General features: G+C 44.5%; 1 long non-coding RNA gene across 1 annotated transcript; it reads right to left on the reverse strand.

The window, feature by feature from the left end:
* Positions 1-231: 231 nt before the first annotated feature.
* LOC143963801 (uncharacterized) lies at positions 232-7,175 on the reverse strand. The gene is made up of 2 exons (XR_013271042.1): positions 6,661-7,175; positions 232-2,573 (listed from the first exon to the last, which is right to left on the reverse strand). It is a non-coding gene; the product is annotated as an uncharacterized LOC143963801 (long non-coding RNA).
* Between the last annotated feature and the right edge of the window lie 8,667 nt (positions 7,176-15,842).

Raw genomic sequence — 15,842 nt, forward strand, 5'->3', positions numbered from 1 at the left:
GATGGCTTTTCTACATCCTATTATAAAAAAATTGCTTCTACTATTACACCACGCCTTACTAAACTATACAATAATATCTTACTAGGCGACCATTTTCCATCTGAAATTATATTAGCTAACATGTCCCTTGTTAGGTTGCTCGTCTTCTGTAAGTAACCCCTGGTAGCCTAGGCTAGGATGGAAGAGCGGAGGTCCCGTTCACCGGTGGACAAACATCACACATACACAGGATTGTACGTGAATAATGAATGTGCATATTGAAGCACACACAGCAGTTTTATTTAGTTTGAGCTAAAGGACAGCCCTGTGGTTTAGCCAATCAGGTAATTCATACATACATCGACATTTTTCTTAAACTCATGACATTATCTAAGTCAAAGGTGAAATACAATCTTCTGATAGTTATTTCGTCATTTCAACATCTGCTGACTGACCATATTCTTGCGTAACCAGTCCTTTCTTAGCTTTGTGCCTCTTACCGCAGACAGATGCTTCCTAATATGTCAACATCTTGCATCTTAATTCTGAACTTAGTGAAATGCACGCCTAAGCATATTATCTTAGACCTTTAACCTAGTATATCTTTTGGTAACCTTAATAAGTATTCCCTTATAATCCTTCCTTTGATCATTCTGTGATTTACATAATGATCATTCCTTTTCTAATTTAATAGCACAGGCTTCATACTCCGAACCCTTATGCTCTTGGTTTTTATACCATACCGTTGGATCCTTAACAATGGAAGTGAGTTTCAGATCCTTCGGAGCGGCCGTGTTTCCCTTTTTACATAAACATTTGATTATCTTATAACAGGCATATAAAAATAGAATGAAGAGAATCACAGTGACAATTGTCATGGCAGCATTTCGGAGCCAAGATATTAATCCCCCAAAACTAAAACTGCTCGAGAAGGGATCCCAGTTTTTTCCTATGTTCCTTGCCTCTTTCTGTAGTTTATTTACCTCTTCCCTGTGTTGGGCAATAACGTCATAGTAGTCTGGGACTTCGATGCTGGTATTATGAATCCAGGTACAGCACTCATAATCCTCAGTAGTCTCACAGAGGCCAGTAAGGGCTGCACTCATACTTTCTATAGCCAACTCATGTAGTTCTAGTTGCTTCCTAATTGCCCTAGTTTCTAGATTTAGTTTGGTTATGTCATCAGAATTTTCCTCCAGAATCTCATCAATTATGCCAGTGTAATTATTTAATCTTTTCATTAGGTCAATTCCCCACCCTGTCCAGGAAGGGAACCATGCCCAGGCCATATCTTTTTCTAAAAACAATTCTCGTTTATTACGGTGTCTAAGGGGATATCTAGGATGCATGCTGGCTTCAAGGAGGTGACTTCCCTTGTTATCCCCTAATACCCCCATAATAGGAACCAGGGCTGCAAGGTAACACCACCCCTGGAGTTTGGTTGGGATCCAGGGGTGACAGAGTTTGCCGCAGCATATATATATGGTATTTCCTAGAGCTAGGGGTCGTTTATGGAACACGTTCCTAAGAGTATCAGAAAGGCCAGAGAGCACCAGAATTGACATTAATTGGTGTATTGTAGTCTTGGTACTGGAGCTAAGAAAGTCTAAAAAGGTGGCATTTAGGGTGGGATCTGAAGTATGGAAGAAAGAAGGACTGTTAAACGATGTCATTGAAATGTTAAGTTTTGCTTGTTTGCAAACCTCGGCTCCATCTGTGGTGTTTCCCAGTCGGAAACACCAGTCTGGGAAGTGGCTTCTACCTATAATTTGGAAAGTGAGGGTTTTATTTGGAAGGGTCCTAGTAACATTCGTTAGGACGATAGGGGGTGTTCCATTAAGGAGGGGGGTAAAATTCAAGGGGACTGCCATGAGAGGGATTCTAGCTGTACTGGGATGTAGCTTGCTGCAAATCCAGCATTTCTCAAAACCAGATTTTTGAGCATAGCTATATTTGAATTTTAGTAGTAACATCTTGTTAGTCAGTCCCTTAGGTGACTCATTAACGGGTACAATACTTCTACTATGTCTTTGGCCGGGGGTATTATTCATCTTAGGTGGTCCACATATCCCTTTTAATAGACCTAAGTCTTCTGGATGATATATACAGTTGGCTATAAACCATGTGGGCAGGAATACAAATAGTACCAGACTACCCCAAAGGCATACAGCCTTCCCTGACACTGATGGAGAAAGCATCTTTGTTTTTTTTAAAGTTCTGATTATTTGTTATCTAAGAGTTCTGTTCTTCTTCTTCGTTTCTCATCCCGGCAGTTGTTGGCTCTGTTTTGTCCTTTTGAGGGGGTGTGGGATCTTCCAGGGAAATTTGTTCTATGCCTCTCTGAACTTCTTGTAGATCTTGTTCTTGGGAGTTGCTGCTCTCTGTCACTGCCAGGGGCTCTGGAGTCGAGGGAAGCTGGGGACACTTTTTAAGACGGCTGGCGTGGATCCAGGTGTTTCCTAGGTCTGTTAGCACTGCGGTCCTGGATACCTTTTCCACCTTCCATGGTCCTGAGAAAGCCGGTCCGATACTCTTTCTTTGTGCTAATTGTTTGATCAGCACTTTATCCCCAGGGATGAAGGGATGCGTTGGTTCTGTGGGAAGAGGGAAAAAAGGTGACAGAAACTTGTTCGTTTATTTCGTGGAGCATACTTACCAGATTTTTCACGTACATTTCCTGTTGAGAATAAATGTCAATATCAGTGTCTTGGTCTAATGGGGGTAATTCTATGTTTGCGGGGATTCCCATGAGGACCTCAAAGGGTGATAATTTTGTTCTTGCATGTGGTGTGGTCCTAATTTGGAACAATACAGCAGGCAGATGGTCAAGCCATCCTTTCAACGTGCCTCCTGTGGCCTTTTTTAGTTTATCTTTGATATTCCTATTCATTCTTTCCACTACTCCTGCACTTTGTGGGTGATAAAGGATTTCATATATATATTGATCAAAGGGGCAGCCCCTATATGTCCTGGACCATGGAGATATGAGAGTATAAGTACACAGTTTGTTTCGGGTATGCCCAGGATCTTCCCCTCTTTTGACCAAAGACCTTCAGGGTCTTTGGTCAATCCTTCCTGTGTCCAAAAATGGACATCATCTTCTGTGGCCATTGATTGCATCTGTGCTATGACAGTTTTAAAGTTAGGTGCTGCGAAGTGTTCCTTGAAAAACATTGTTGTGGGGGCAGGTGGGTTAGGGGAAAAGGCAGCAGCTCTTTTAGCTTCTCTGTCAGCAAGAGCATTCCCTTTTGAAACACGACTGCTGTCAGAGGAGTGTGCCTTTACTTTAATTATGGCTACCTTTTTTGGAAGAAGAATGGCTTGGAGGAGAGCACTAATCTGTGTGGAGTTGGCAATTATTTTGTTGTCTGCTGTTTTAAAACCTCTATTGGCCCATATCACACCAAAATCATGCACCACTCCAAAAGCATATCTACTGTCTGTGTAGACGTTCACCTCTTTACCGGTGAATAGAATGCAGGCCCTAGTGAGGGCTTCTAACTCTGCTACCTGGGCTGAAGAAGGAGGTAATGATTTTGCCTCCAGTACGATGTCTGGTAGTTGAACAACTGCATAGCCGGTTAAAAAGGTGGAGTCGGAGGGACGTGAGCAGCTACCGTCAACGAAAACATCCTCTGCACCTGAGATAGGGGTGTCAGTGAGATCCGGTCTGGGACTGGTAATAGCAGCAACCTTTTCCGAACAGTCATGTATAATGTCTGGGTCATGTGGTAAACGCAACATGGAATGCAAAAGGCGCACAGCGGGGTTGCTGGCAGGCACATATTTGAGTGTGAGGTTATCAGTGTTCATCAGTGTTATCTCATAACCACTAAGTCTTTGCGAGGTCATATGTTGGGTATTCATGTTCTGAATAAGATGCGTGACTGAATGAGTGGTATAGAGAGTCAATGGGTGACCTAGCACTAATTTGTTTGCATCTTGTACAGCCATTGCACAGGCAGCAAGATTTTGGAGACAGGATGGCATTCCCTGTACTTGGATGGGGAGTTTTTTTTGATAGATATGAGACAGGGCGATACCCTGATCCATGTTGTTGTGTTAGCACGGCGGCAAAAGAGCTTCCTGAAACTACACAGTACAGCTGAAAAGCTTTACCATAGTCTACCAATCCCAGGGCGGGAGCATTTGACAGACTGTTTAATAGAGCTTGAAAAGCTTGTAGTCTGTCTTCAGTCCAATCTATTAATTTAGGGGCTGTCGAGCCAGTAGCCTCTCTTAGGATACTATCATAATGAGAACAGTCAGGGATCCATTGGCGGCAATATACAATTGCACCCAAAAATGAGAGTAGGGCGGCCTTGTCTTTTGGCGGACTGAGAGCTTGTAGGGCTGCGGCACGTTTAGGTGACACCAGCCTTGTTCCTTCTCTAAGGATACAACCTAAGTATTCAACCTGGGACTGGCACCATTGCACCTTCTTCCTGGAGGCGAGGTGTCCAGCTCGGGCTAGGTGTCCCAACAGTGATGTTGAATCGACCGCACAATCTTCAGCAGTTCGACTGCACACGAGCAAGTCGTCCACATACTGTATCAGTACCGACCCTCGCTCAGATGTCCAAGACTTGACAGTCTCGTTGAGTACCATAGAGAAGGCGGCTGGACTGTCTACATACCCTTGCCAGGTTAGTTGGCTCCCGGCCCAGGAGAAAGCAAACATAGGTTGGGCTTCCTCTGCAATGGGAATGCTAAAGAAAGCATTCGCTAAATCAATTACTGTGTAGCATAGAGAGTCTGCCGGTATGCATGAGAAAATAAAAGTGATGTCTGAGACTAGGGGTGGGAGGGGAATCACTTGTTTGTTTACTGCCCTTAGGTCTTGTATGTATAAGTCTCCACTCCCCACTGGCCTTTTTTTACGGGGTAAATGGGCGTGTTCCAGGGACTGATGATTGGTTTCAGAATACCTTTTGATATGTAATCATTAATTTGAGGGGAGATGCCTTTGACTTTCTCTGGGGGTAGGGGATACTGTTTTTGATATTGTATCCCTGCATCTGACCGCATTTGGGGTGCATATGGTGTGCAATTAATAAAGCCCACACTACCTTTGTTTTCTGCCCAAATTGTGTGATGGTCAAGGGAGGAAGGTATCATTAGAAAGAAACTCCTGTGTGCATGTCTTTTTGGGAACCCTCTGTGTGCATGTCGCTTAGGGCCATGTAAGTCACATAATGGTGAACTAGCGGTAAGGGAACCTTCTTTATTAAACTTAATGGTAATACACAGTTGTGCCAAGAGGTCCCGTCCCATAAGGGGCACAGGGCATGAGGACAAGACGGCAAAAGTTTGGGTACATAATTTCTGTCCTTCTGGAGTGGCTACAGTCAGTGGTGGAGTGATGGGATGGGTGACAGGTGTCCCATTAATACCAACAGAGTTTCCCTCGGTGCATTATTTGTGGCTGTGTAGGATATTGGGGTAGTGGTTGACGAGGGTTCTGGTATGGCAGATAACGGGGATACTGTGGGCGGGTCTGGGGGTTAAATCCCCTGCCTCTGCCTCTTGCTCTAATCTGTCCAGTCCTATAAGGGCACTGGGATTTCCAATGTCCTTGCTGTCCACAATTGCCTATATTTTCCAAGGCATTTGTTCCATGCACAGAAACAATCCTTCATGTATTGTGGGTCAGCCCCTTTGCAGGGAGGATAAGAATGCTTATGTACCTGACAAATTTTACTGACTTCTTGCCAGTCTTCCTCTGAACAAGGACCTTGGGGTCCTGGGTCATGGATTCCCAATTGGTGACACCTTTCCCGGACTTGTGTCCAAAATGGTTCTACCTGGGGGCCAGGGATCATATTACTGACAAATTCATAGGGTGATGGGGTGGCCATGGCTTGGGTTGCTGCAGAATTCCCCATCTAGTAGTCTGGGCAGTGTGTGTCTAGTGGCAGGACACAGGTGATAACACCCGGTTTGTCCAACAATCCGGTTTCTGGTCTGGGAGTAGGATCCCTGATCTTTTTTGGGGCAGATGGACTTATATAAAACTATGAAGATTTACCCTTAATATACGATGAAGGGTAAATCTTTCCTGGTGGCGGGATATACCCCTCTTACACCAAGTCTGCAAGAGAACCCCCCTGGTCTGGTGGTCAGTAAAATCCACTTGTCATCTATTCTTAGGAAGAGTAGACCTAACGTGCAATGGGGGCAGGCGGATGCTATGTCACTACAAGAGGGCTCCTCATACTCTGCACTCATTTAAACAACAACAATTATTTTCCTTATACTCTATATTAAAACTTATACTCTATATACTTACACACGTACCTAGAGAGAAACAGACATATTCTTAATATACTTTAAGACATGAAATAACCGTATTGCAATACATTTATCAATTTATAGTGCACTTTTAAAAAAAAAAATTTCAAATGGGCATCCACTCCACCAATCCCTTTGTCACGGGCGTAATCTACTACTTCCCGTGTTAAAAATACTATTACCAATAGTTTTAAGTCAGACCAACCTAGTCGGACTCCCCTAAACCTATAAATTCCTTGCGAGCCCTTTTAACCTTCCGAGGGACCAGCCTAGTCCGCCGCGAAGGCACAGTTACTTCTTTTAAATTTAAACTAAGTTCGTAGCGGCCGCCCGGACAGAGTAAGTGTTTACACCATTCACCAATCAGGTAAAAAGAGTAAAGTGACCTACCTGTCGCAAGACGAACCCCACTTTTCTGGTACCAAAACTGTTAGGTTGCTCGTCTTCTGTAAGTAACCCCTGGTAGCCTAGGCTAGGATGGAAGAGCGGAGGTCCCGTTCACCGGTGGACAAACATCACACATACACAGGATTGTACGTGAATAATGAATGTGCATATTGAAGCACACACAGCAGTTTTATTTAGTTTGAGCTAAAGGACAGCCCTGTGGTTTAGCCAATCAGGTAATTCATACATACATCGACATTTTTCTTAAACTCATGACATTATCTAAGTCAAAGGTGAAATACAATCTTCTGATAGTTATTTCGTCATTTCAACATCTGCTGACTGACCATATTCTTGCGTAACCAGTCCTTTCTTAGCTTTGTGCCTCTTACCGCAGACAGATGCTTCCTAATATGTCAACATCTTGCATCTTAATTCTGAACTTAGTGAAATGCACGCCTAAGCATATTATCTTAGACCTTTAACCTAGTATATCTTTTGGTAACCTTAATAAGTATTCCCTTATATCCCTTCTCCCCAAACCAAGCATAGATCACACCATCCCCCAAAGCTGCCGCCCAATATAAGTTATTGACAACGACTTAAAAATATTTGCCCGTATGCTGGCAGATAGATTATCAGTTGTTATCTCTCCATTAGTAGATCCCGATCAAACAGGCTTTATTCCAAATAGACAAATAACAGACAACATACGACTGACCTCAAACATTATTCAAGACTCCAACATACACTCCAAACCTACATTATTACTTAGTCTTGATATACACAAAGCTTTTGATAGCATTTTCTGGTCATATATTGACACTTTACTCCCCAAATATGGCATTAACAATAACTTCTTACATGGCTTTAAGGCTCTCTATCATAACCCACAAACACGTATTAAACTCCCGGGCAACAACTGCTTTTTCCCCCTGACCAAAGGCACCAGACAGGGATGTCCCCTCTCCCCTCTTCTCTTCGCGCTCACGATAGAACCCCTAGCCTGTGCTATTAGAAACAACATAAACATTAAAGGATACTATAAAGGATCTAGAGAATACAAATTAAGTCTTTATGCTGATGATGTGCTTCTATTTATAACTGACCCTCTCATCTCCCTACCCAACTAAACCCTAACTAAATCCCTTGACATCTTTTACGACCTGATAGGTCTGTGTGTAAATTTATCTAAATGCTCGGCTTTACTGATCAATATTCCCCCAGCCCTAATATCTTCACTTAAAGATAAATTCCCATTCAATTGGAGTGCGGATTCATTTAGATATCTAGGTATCCAGATCGCTCCATTATATAAATCATTACACCAAGCAAACTGCCCTCCCTTAATCAACAGCATTAAAAATCTACTTAAACTTTGGTCATACCAGATATCATTCTAAGGCAGAATAGTGGCCGTAAAAATGATGATACTACCAAAACTTTTTTTTTTCTTTAGAGCCCTTCCTCTCACTCTATCTAAAAAAAACACTAGACTCCCTACAGAGAGATATCAATGCATTTATTTGGCTAAATAAGAAACCCAGATTTAGTTATTCCCTTATGTTTAGAACCCAAATAAAAGGGCATCCCCAACCTTTGATTTTATTATCTTTCGTCAAGTCTCACCCAATTAGCCCAATGGTATGCCCCTTCACTCAAAATCCCTTGGCTCCATTTTGAGGAGGAATCCATCCTATCCCACAATTTACAAGGACTTCTTTGGTCCAAATCAATCCCACCACAAAAATTAAGCAAATTAAACCTTATCGTCACCCATACCCTTCAACTATGGAACAGACAAACCACTAATTTCAAATTATTCTCTGACGCTCCCCCCCCCCGGCTTCCTTTCTAGGTGACCCTAGTTTTCCCCCCCCCCAAGCAGTGCTCAAGATCAAAACTTTCTAACGTATTGGAAATTACATAACCTAACATATTTAAAATCGTTCTCCCACAATAATTCTTTCCTCACTTTTTCCAGTCTACAAACAAATTATGATTTCCCATCTACCGAACTAGAGAACTATAAGAAAATAAGACAATTCTATCAGAAATATCATTCTCTTACACTCCACCCCCATACTCAATTTGAACAAATTTGTATCTCCTCCCCTCGTGATAGGGACTTAATCTCCAGAATATATAAATGGTTAAATGAGACCAATATGCTTGAGAAATCACACCTCGTGCTACAATGGGAATCACATTTAAATTCTTATTTTCACAAATCTACATAAATGCACCAAAACAACCTAAATCAGAGAATCTGTCATCAAATTTTGGCTTTGTTTTCTTGTTTGGTTCTTATCCCCCTCCACTTATAAACATATATGTATTTGTAGTCATTTATTTTTTCTACCCACTTCAATAGTGATTGGCCTGATTATAACACTGTGCATCATTTTTTTCTTTCCTTCTTTTTTTTACCTGACTAACCATAAACCTCTTACACTTCCTGTACATCACACACTGTCAAAGATATTTGTTTATCTACTTGTACCATCATTGTAATTGTTTTATACCTTGCCCTTTTTCATAATAAAAATCGTTTGTAAACTAAAGTCCTTGCCAACAGACTTAACACGGTTATCATGGCCTTGGTCCAGACCAAACGGTATTCATGCCAGGCAGAGGCACAGATATTAACATTAGAAGGCTATTTACTCACATAGCTGGGGCGGGGGCTGGGGACGAGGCTGCGGTGGTGTCAGGTCACCTTGAGGCCAGGTGACAGATGCACGCCGTAGGGATTAGGAGTGCACCGCAAGGTTGTGGACCCTACGGTTGACTGCTGCTGACGGAGGTCAAGGTGATAGGAAGGCAGGGCCGCCAGAACACCAAGATGGATCCCACCGGGGATAGAGCGTAAGATTCCCTGGGGCGCGGAGTCTAAGAGCCAGCAGGTGTTCACCAGAGCCTCGAGTGGTGAGGATGGACTTGGCTGCAACCGGCTTCAGGTCGCGACCCCCAGGGTCCCCCAGCTCACACCCACAGTAGGCAACAGGAGGATAGGGATGGTGAGGGACAAAGCCAAGGTCGGGGCCACAAGCAGACAGGAATAGTCGGGGACACGCCAAAAGGTCAGGATCACAGGCAAACAGGGATGGTCAAGGAAACAGCAAAGTCGGTAACGGAATAACAGCAGAGCACACGGCAGGTAACACACAAAGGTTGATCAGCAGGGCTGGCCTGCAGTGCACAGGTTAATATAGAGCTCTCTGATAGGAACTAGGGTGGAGCCATGCCAGAGGATGGATTATAAAAGCAGTCAGGTGAGGGTTGGCTGGTCTCTAGAAATGAACACATGGAGACAGGTAAACAGACGAACTCTATTGCATAACCATGACAGGAGGCCTCCCTAGACGCGGAAAAGGCCTTTGACTCCATTGAGTGGAGCTATCTATGGGCAGTCCTTTCTAAGTTTGGCTTTGGCCCCAATTCCAGCTATGGATTAAGATGCTATATGCAAGTCCGCAAGCCAGGGTGTACACTAACGCCTGCCTGTCAGACTAATTTCCCCTCAACCGTGGAACACGGAAGGGCTGTCCTCTGTCCCCGGGGCTTTTTGCCCTGGCATGGAGCCCCTGGCCGCTTTGATCAGATCGGACGGGGAGATTAGAGGCATCCAAGTGGGAACCATTGAGGAGAAAATCTCCCTTTATGCAGATGATACCCTTCTGTACCTGGCTGATGCATCCACGTCCCTCCATAAAGCTCTTTCTATCTTTAATAAATTTAGAGACTTTTCAGGTATAAGAATTAATTGGGACAAATCTGTGCTTTTCCCCCTTCACCCCTCATCCTCTGGGCCTGACACCCAGACGCAGCTCCAGTGGGTTGATCACATGAAATATTAGGGTCACTAATGAGATAGCAGACTATGCGAAACACAACTTGCAACCCCTAATGACACAAGTTGTCACTAAGTGCACTGCCCGGCGAGCCCTCCCCCTTACACCGGTTGGAAGGGTCAACCTGGTAAATGGTATTTTTGCCTAAATTTCTTTAGAAACACACTGGCCCATCTCCCTAGGAGTTTTTTTAGGCAGTTGGCAGGGGTGCTGATTTACGTTGTCTGGGCAGGGAAGCCCCCACGTGTAGCGAAGCGCATATTGTACCTTCCCCTTTCGAGCGGTGGACTGGTGCTACCTAACTTTCTGCTTTATTACTGGGCCGCCGTACTTGTCACAGTGCGGTAGTGGTTTTCCCAGCCTAGGCTAAACCCAGCAGTCACCCTGGAAGTGGCCATATTAGGATCTTATGCTGCCTTTAGCAATCTTGTCTTTAGAGCAGTGTTTCTCAATTCCAGTCCTCATGGCCCACTAACAGGTCATGTTTTCAGGCTTTCCATTATTTTGCACAGGTGATTTGATCAGTTTCACTGCCTTAGTAATTACCCCAGCTGTTTCATCTGAGAGAAATCCTGAAAACATGACCTGTTAGTGGGCCATGAGGACTGGAATTGAGAAACACTGCTTTAGAGGCAGAAAGGCCTGCCTGTCCATTACAGTCGCTATGCAGACCACGATGAGGATTTGGCAAGATGCCAGAGTAATATACAAGAAGCCCAACCACGTTTCTCCCCACATGCCCCTATGGGGAAACCCAATGCTTCCCCACTTCTTTACTTTGCCAGACCCTTCAGGGTGGGCACGGAAAGGGATTACAACCATGAAGCACATTACTAGAGATGGGAGATTGCTGCCTTTCACTGAACTATTGGCAGTTGAAACATGCATTTGGAGACCAATTCCCGGTGACCTTAACTTTGGAGTCGGATCCCGTAGAGCTTCTCCTTACCTCCAGTGCCATGGGGAGGCCCCGCTCATCCCTGTATTTATACCTGATGGTGGCATATGACACCAAGCTGACCCGGGCCTTGGACAGGTGGAGGGGTGACATCCCGTCTTTGGACGAAGAGGTGTGGGAGGACTGTGTCTCCACTTATGTACCCTCGATGATAGCGGCTAGGGACAGATTCATACAGCTAAAATACTCCATAGGGCCTATTACACCCCACTGCGCCTGGCCCGAATCTACCCCCAACGCTATCTGATATGTCCTAGGTGTACTCAGGAGCCAGGTTCATTCTGGCATATGGTATGGTCATGTCCCAAACTCCAACTGTACTGAAGGACTGTAGTGGATACTTTGACTGAAGTCTGTGGGACCCAGATACCTTTAGACCCCTTGACCCTCCTACTCAGCTATCTTGAGGAGGTGGAGGGGGCCCAATATACAAAGCTCTGTCTGACATTCTCCCTGTTCTATGTCAGGAGGGAAATCCTTCTCAAATGGAAATCGTCTAAGCCATCCACGAGAGAAGCCTGGTGCCTTTCAGTCAACTCGGTCCTTCCTCTATATAAATTTACCTATCAGAGCAGGCAATGTCCAGCAAAGCTCAACAAGATCTGGTCGAGCTGGATAGACTCCAATGGTTAGGATGGTCTCAAATGAACTCACGGGGGACACCAGCCCCAGACACCCAGGGTTGGGGTGGCTCTCCCTTTCCCATCCCCCCCCTTTTTTTTTTACGTGTTTCACCCTCAATACATCTTATGGGCATAGGGGAGTGAAGTTGCCTGATGATATGCATTAATAATGCCAGGTAGAATTTAGGATTACTTTTTGCGAATTGTACTATACTATTGTTAGCCTTGGACTGGCACCCGAGTTAAGCCGAACCTGCTAAGTATGTTTTTCCTTCTTTGTTTTTGTTCTGTTAGCATAAGAATGTCTCTGCTGATATAATATTGTAATGCCGATTTGATTTCCAATAAACATCTCTGTTAAAAAAAAAAAAAAGGATCTTCTCCCCAGATCGCTAATTTTAGCCATGCAGCCCAATCTAGGAAGAGTCCTGGGGGTTCCAAACTTCTTCCATTTATAGATGATGGAGGCCACTGTGCTCATTGGGACCTTAACCGGCTCCCGACCGGCGCACGCCGATGTACGTCGGCAGAATAGCACGGGCAGGCATATTGGTGTACAGGTATGTCCAATCTTCAATGCTGCCCTGCTATCATGAGCGCGCCGCCGGAGGCGCGCTCGCGTGCCGGTCGGGACCCCCGTGAGTCTGGTCGCGGGTCCTGTGGACTCGATCACCGCGGGCATACCCGCGATCGGCTCACGGGGCGGCTGAATGGAGGAAATGCCATGTAAACAGCATTTCCCCATTCTGCCTAGCAACTAGTGACGCTGATCTCTGCTCCATGTGATTGGAGCAGAGATCAGTGTTCATTAAATGAAAGCCCAGCCCCCCCACAGTTAGTAACATGCCCCTAGGAACACTTAACCCCTACACTGCCAGTGTCATTTACACAGGAATCACTGCATTTTTATAGCAGTGATTACTGTATAAATGACAATGGTCCCAAAAATGTGTCAAAAATGTCCGATGTGTCTGCCATAAGGTCGCAGTCACAATAAAAATCACTGATCACCGCCATTACTAGTAAAAAAAAATAATAAAAAATGATTAATAAAAATGCCATAAAACTATCCCTATTTTGTAAACGCTATAACTTTTGCGCAAACCAATAAATAATCGCTTATTGCAAATTTTTTTACCAAAAATATGTTGAAGAATACATATCGGCCTAAACTGATGGAAAAAAAATTTGTTTTATATATTTTTGGGGGATATTTATTATAACAAAAAGTAAAAAATAATGCGTTTTTTTTCAAAATTGTCGCTCTATTTTTGTTTATAGAGCAAAAAATAAAAACCGCAGGGGTGATCAAATACCACCAAAAGAAAGCTCTATTTGTGGGAAAAAAAGGATGTAAATTTTGTTTGGGAGCCATGTCGCATGACCGCGCCAAAAGTGGTCTGGTCTTTGACCAGCAAAATGGTATGGTCTGTAAGTGGTTAAATGCTGCAGACATTTTTTTGTATCCTTCCCGAGATCTGTGCCTCGATATAGTCCTGTCTACAGACACTTCCATGGACTTCATGGCTTGGTTTGTGCTCTGACATGCACTGTGAAACCTTATATAGACAGGGGCGTGCCTTTCCAAATTATGACCAATCAACTGAATTTACCACAGATGGACTCCAATCAAGTTGTATCAGCATCTAAAGGATGATTAGTGGAAACCGGATGCACCTGAGCTCAATTTTTTTTTTTTTTAAATAATTTTTATTTAGAAAAAAGGAAATAAGAACATACAAAGGCATACAAGAAGGCACAATCAGCGATAAAAAGAGAAGATATAAATATCCAGGGCTAGCCCTGGGGCGAGGGAAACCGTGAAACACAGAAGAGTTCAGCGAACAGTAATACTATAATAGCATAGGGCAGCAGGGACCAACTGGATGAATCGGGGGCTGTTTCGAACCCTAATTAGCACAGGTATTGATACCAGCTCCCTAGCGGAACAAGTGCCTAATTACACTTTATGGAACCAAGTAATTAAGAGGGAGGGGAGGGGGGAGGAGGGAAAGGTAGGGAAGGATAAATAAAAAAAAGGGGGGGGGGAAGGCAGATTAGGAACAAGGATAACATCTTAAGAAGGGATTCATATGCAATGACCACATAGGAGAAACCTGGGGAGCAAATAGGGACCATGGCAGTCTAGGCAGTTAAGTAGATCCTGAAGATATATTAGGAGTGAAGCAAATCATTGTAGGTGAAAGATAATTGATCCAATGCACGTTGATCAGGTGGTGACATGGTTGCGGTGATAAACAAATGCCATTTGGCGAAGAAGGCAGCTTTTTGGGAGATGTGGGAAAAGTCAGCCAGAAGTCTCTCCTTGTACAGGAGAGATAGAAGGTCCTTGGGAAGTTGGGAGGCCGAAGGTCCAGGAGGCGAAAGCCAAAAACGAAGTATAAGGCGGCGGGCCAGAAGTAGACATAATAAGATCCAGTCGACTGTAGCATGCTGGGAGTGGGGCCCTAAAATGGGTCTGGCACCCGGCAGTGTAGACCATGGCAACAGCAAGGGGTCCCAATATCCAAAGATTAGGAGCAGAGGGTCCTTGGGTAGTTTCATTAGAGTGATATCAAAAATTAAAGCTATGACCTGGTCCCAGAATGTAGATATTGTTTGGCAAGACCAGAAACAATGAGAGAGAGGTGGCTTTAAACATTGACAGTGAGGGCAGGATGCTCCGTCTTGCTTTGATTTAGGAGACAAAAATGGGACGTAGGCCCTGTGGGCAATCTTAAGCTGGGTTTCCCTCCAGACTTCGTTGGGCGTGAGTCTCATAACTTTGTTGAGACCCAGCATAATCTTGTAGACGATGTCGGGGTCTGGGAAGGCCGAGGACCAGTTTGCAATGGAGGTGGTGGAGGCCGGTGGCGTCGAGCGTTCCAGAAGGGGTTTGTAAATATCAGAGATCTTAAAACACTGATCCTGTATCAGCTGATCCATGAAGCTGGGTTGGAAACGAAGAAGCTCTTCCTTGCAACTCTGGGTAATAAAGCTGACACACTGTTGGTAGTGCAGAAAGTGCGATGCGGGTATGGAGAACAATTCCATCACTGACTGAAAAGGAAGAGGTCTGCCAGTAGCCGGGTCTCACAGGGAGGAGAAAAGGGACAGGCCCCGTGCTGTCCAGGACGAAAAAGCTCTGCAGTGAAGGCCTGGAGTGAAGCAAGGATTTCCTTGAATGGGCAGGTGGGTAGAAAGGAAAGGTGAGAGTTTAGCCAGTTTCCTGGACTCCCTCCAAGCTATCGCTGTGTCTCTGAGGACAAGGTTATGTTTGTGGGGGGGGGGGGGGGGGGTACCGACTTCCAACGGCAATGCAGCAGGGCAGTTAAGGAGAAAGGGTAAGCCATAGCAGTTTCGAGATCAAAGTTAGAATACCTGGACGAGTGGGTGATCCAATCTAGGCTGGTTCTAAGTAGACATGCTAAATTATACAGTCTAACATTAGGCAAACTGATACCCCCTTTGCCCCTGAGGAGGTGTAGTTTTTTGTAGGCAATGCGTGGTCTTTTGCCATGCCATAAAAATTTTGAAATAGCAGAATCCAATGAGGTAACATCGTTGTGTTTAAGCAATAGTGGGAGAGTTTGCATAGGGTATAAGAGTTTGGCAAAGCTGACCATTTTCACAAGGTGGCACCTTCCCAGGAGCGAAAGGGGCAGATCCATCCAGTTGGTCAGTTCTTGGGAAATCTTAGAGAGCAGGGGAGGGTAATTCAGCTGGTATAATGAGGAAGGTAGTTTCCCA

This window comes from Lithobates pipiens, unplaced genomic scaffold, assembly GCF_037356315.1.
Source record: "Lithobates pipiens isolate NorthernLeopardFrog02 unplaced genomic scaffold, aLitPip1_a1.2 Scaffold_8, whole genome shotgun sequence".
NCBI lineage: Eukaryota > Metazoa > Chordata > Amphibia > Anura > Ranidae > Lithobates > Lithobates pipiens.